Genomic DNA, 4,667 nt, shown 5'->3' with positions numbered 1-4,667 from the left:
AGGATCTGGTATGTTTGAGGACTCATGTGAGGCATTTGAGGTATGAACTAAAGGATAAGTAGAATAAGAAGCATAATATTGAGTATATGGAGACCACAGGCATTTCAGGAAGAGGGAATGTCATGAAAAGAGGTTAAAGGTCGGCCTTGTGGATTGAACCCAGAAAACAAACGTAAATATGCTTCAAATTGCATTAAGGCCTTTTTGCTTTTATTCTATGTATAATGGTACATTAGCTTGGATGAGTATTAGGTAAGAATCTTTCAGCTGCAAGTGATGGGAAGCCCACTCTATCTTGCCTTAAGCCCTACTCCCCTCCCCCCCCCCCCCCCGGCCAGTAGTCATTGGTTTCTATGATGGTGAAGTTCAGAGTTCAGACCCCACCCAAGCACAGTTTTATGCATTGGCAGCTGATGTCTTCATGTCCCAGCTCTAGTTCTCTGGGATCCCTTGATTCTGCTCTTACTATTGTGCTGGCTCAATCTCCAGGCTGGTACCATTCATGGTCACAAGAACCAGTAGTGCTGCTGACTGAATATGCTTAAATCGCATGCCCACCTTGAACTAATTTCTTTGACTAGGGTAATGCAGTACTTTAATTGGTTTAGGTATGGGTTAAATCCCTTCCCTAAAACAATTTCTGCTGCTAGGAAAGAGTATGCTAATTAGGGGGCATCCATAATTCTGGAGCTGGAGGTGGAAGTAATCCCAAACCACTTGGGGGGAGGGGTGGTTTCCTAAATGAAATTTAGGGTGTTATTACCCTGAGGAAGGTGAAAGTTTTCTGGATAGAAATCACCAGATATGCAGTATACTTTTGAGCAAAGGTACAAACAAGGAAGACCAATTAGTAGGTTAGAATAGTAGTCTAGTATGATGATAGCTTGGACAGAGGAAGTGGCAGCAAAGTAGGGAATAAGCAGAAAGAGTTAAGACACATTTGGAGGGTAAAATAAATACATCCTGGTGATTAAATGTATATGGAGGAATTGAAGGCATATAAGTTATAAATAATAACCTTCAGGTTTCTGGTTTAAATATAAATTGCATAAATGGTGGTGACATTATACTGATAAGTGGTATTAAAAGAAGACCAGCTTTGAGAGATACAGTCTCAGTTTCAGATTAGCTGTAGTTTCTTTTGCAACATTCAAGTGGAACTGGCCAGAAGACACTTAGATTGATTTGATTTACTCATATACATTTATTAACGGCTTTGAGACAAGTTACCTTTCATACTTCATTAAATTTCTCTAAACACTCTCCTATTAGAAAAAAAATAGCTTCCCACTCGTAATACCCCTGACCCCAAATAAGTATTAACATTCCTCCCATAATCTTCCCTTTATGTACTAAATAAGAATCTCTTCTTTTCTAATTGTATGCCAACAAATTGGACAACTTAGAAGAAATGGATAAATTCCAAAATTGAATCAAGAAGAAATAAAAAATCTGAACAGACTGCTGATTACTAGTAAAGTAATTGAATTGTTAATAAAAAATATGAAAAAAACCAAAATGTAAGAGCGGATGGATTCACAGATGAATTCTACCAAATATTTAAAGAAAAATTAATACTTATTCTTCTTTAGCTATTGAAAAAAATGGAAGAGAAAGGAAAGCTTCCTAGTGGAAAAAAAATAGAAGCTTCCTTCCAAATACATTCTGCAAAGGCCAGCATTACCTTAATACCAAATCAGACAAAGATACTACCAAAACAAACAAACAAACAAACAAACAAAAAAACCCACACCACAAGGCAATATTCCTGATGAACATAGATGCAAAAATCCTCAACAAAATATTAGCAAACCACATCCAACAACACATTAAAAGGATCATTCACCACCATCAAGTGGGATTTATTCTGGGGGTGAAAGGATAGTTCAATATTTATGAATCAATCAATATGATACACCACATTAACAAAACTGAGGATAAAAATTATATAAGCATCTCAATAGGTGCAGAAAAGCATTTGACAAAATTCACCATTCATAATAAAAACTCAACGAAGTAGGTTTAGAAGGAACACACCTCAACATAATAAAGACCATATATTAAAAAAACTCAGGTAAAATCAATGGTGAGAAATAGAGCTTTTCCGCCAAGATCAGAAATAGGGCAAAGATGTCCACTCTTGCCATTTTTATTTAACATAGTGCTGGAAGTCCTAGCCACAGCAATCAGACCAGAAGAAGAAATAAAAGGCATTTGTATTGGTAAGGAAGAAGTTAAATTGTCACTATTAGCAGATGACATGATATTATAAATAAAAAACCCTACAGACCCCACTAAAAAGCTATTAGAAGTAACTAATGAGATGGTGGACACCCAGGACTCCAAGATGGCATCATCCGTACCAGTGGTGGAGAAGAAGCTCAATAATGTCAAACTAGGAGAGCTACTAAGCTGGATACTGATGCAGATTACACCCCAAAGGCATTTCTGGAGCATTTCTAAGAGGTTACTACCAGTATTACAAGTATGCCGGTGTGGAAAAGGGGAGTGTTGCTGGGATTTCTGCGGTGTTGTCTGCTTATGTGCTTTTTGACTACTGTCATTGTTACAAGGAACTCAAATGTGAGAGTCTACACAAGTACCACTGAGGATGGCCCAGTGTGGAGGCACATTCTGCATTCATAACAGAATGTTATGAATCCTTTGTCTGGGATCCTTGAATCCTTTCAAATCCTAACTGACAAAGAACATGCAATAAAAGATGGTACTCAGGGGGAAAAAAACTAACAAATGAATTTGGTAAAGTTACAGGATACAAAATTAATACTCAGAAATCAGTTCGGTTTCTATGCCTTAATAACAAAGCAGCAGAAAAAGAATTTAGGAAAGTGATCCCATTTACAATTGCACCAAAAAGAATAAAATATGTAGGGATAGACTTACCCAAGGAGATGAAAGACCTATGCCCTGAAAAGTATAAAACACTGATGAAAGAGGGGTGTCTGGGTGGCTTAGTCTGTTCAGCGTCTGACTTCACTTCAGGTCACGATCTCATGTTTCATGGGTTCAAGCCTGCTTTGAATTCTATGTCTCTCTCTCTCTCTCTTGTCTCTCCCCCACTCGTGCTCTGTTTCTCTTTGTTTCTCAAAAGTGAATAAATGTTAAAACAATTTTTAAAAAACACTGATGAAAGAAATTGAAGATGACACAAACAGAAAGATATTCCATGCTCATGGATTGGAAGAATTAATACTGTTAAAATATTCATACACCCAAAGCAAACCACAGATTCAGTGAAATCCCTATCAAAATACCAGTGACATTTTTCACAGATCTAGGACAAATTATACTAAAATTGTATGGAACCACAAAAGACTGGAATAGCCATACAGTCTTAAGAAAGAAGAAAAGGTGAAGGTATCACAATACTAGAGTTCAAGATATATTACAAACAGTTGATACCAGCACAAAAAGAGACACATAGATCAGTAGAACAGAATAGAGAGCCCAGAAATAATCCCATGCTTTTATGGGCAATTGATCTATGACAAATGAGGCAAGAATATACAATGAGGAAAACAGAGTCACTTCAATAGATAAACAACTACACGCAAAGGAATGAAACTGAACCACTTTTTAACACCATAACACAAAAATAAACTCAAAATTGATTAAAGCTTCAATATGAGACCCCAAACCATAAAGCTCCTAGAAGAAATCATAGAGTGTAATTTCTTTGACATTGATCATTGCAACATTTTTCTACATATGTCCCTGTGGCAAGGAAACAGAAGCAAAAATAAACTATTGGGACTACATCAAAATAAAAAGGCTTTTGCATAGTAAAGGAAACCATCAACAAAATGAAAAGGCAACCTACTGAATGGGAGAAGATATTTCAAAATGGTATACCTGATAAGGAGTTAGTATCCAAAATACATAAAGAACTATATAACTCAACACCCAAACCCCAAATATTCCAATTAAAATAGGCAGAGGACCTGAATAGACATTTTTCCAAAGAAGACATACCCATGACTAATAGACATATGAAAAGATGCTCAGCACCACTAATCGTCAGGGAAATGCAATTCAAAACCACAATGAGGTATCAGTTTATACCTGTCAGAATGGCTACGATCAAAACAATAAGAAATACCAGGTATTGGTGAGGATGTGGAGAAAAAGGAACCCCTGTGTGCTGTTGGTGCAAATGTAAATTAGTATAGCTAATGTTGAAAACAGTATGGAGGTTACTCAAAAAATTAAAAATAGAAATATCATATGATTCAATAATTCCACTGCTGGGTATTTACCCAAAGAAGATGAAAACATTAACTCTAAAAGATATAGGTACCCCTATGTTAAATGCAGCATTATTTACAATAGCCAAGATATGGAAGCAAGCCAAGCATCCACTGATAGATGAATGTATAAAGAAGATGTGGTATCTATATATCTATATATACACATGTGTACATATACATATATACACATATACACATACACATACTGGAATATTACTCAGCCATAAAAAAGAATGAGATCTTGTCATTTGCAATGACATGGATGGACCTAGAGCATATTATGCTGTGGGCAAAATGGATGAAGGGGAGTGGAGATACAAGCTTCCAGTTATGAAATGAATGTCACAGGAAGTATAAGGAATATAGTCAATGATATTATAATAGTGTTGTATTGTGACA

At 36.2% G+C, this 4,667-nt stretch overlaps 1 pseudogene; it reads left to right on the top strand.

The window, feature by feature from the left end:
- The first annotated feature begins 2,347 nt into the window (after window positions 1–2,347).
- On the top strand, window positions 2,348–2,609 carry LOC120230841 (annotated as a pseudogene).
- Window positions 2,610–4,667: the final 2,058 nt, after the last annotated feature.

This window comes from Hyaena hyaena, unplaced genomic scaffold (assembly GCF_003009895.1).
Source record: "Hyaena hyaena isolate Hyena2069 unplaced genomic scaffold, ASM300989v1 scaffold_49, whole genome shotgun sequence".
In the NCBI taxonomy this organism is placed as follows: Eukaryota; Metazoa; Chordata; class Mammalia; order Carnivora; family Hyaenidae; genus Hyaena; species Hyaena hyaena.
The sequence above is the reverse complement of the archived record's forward strand: the minus strand, read 5'-3'. Positions and strand labels throughout refer to the sequence as shown.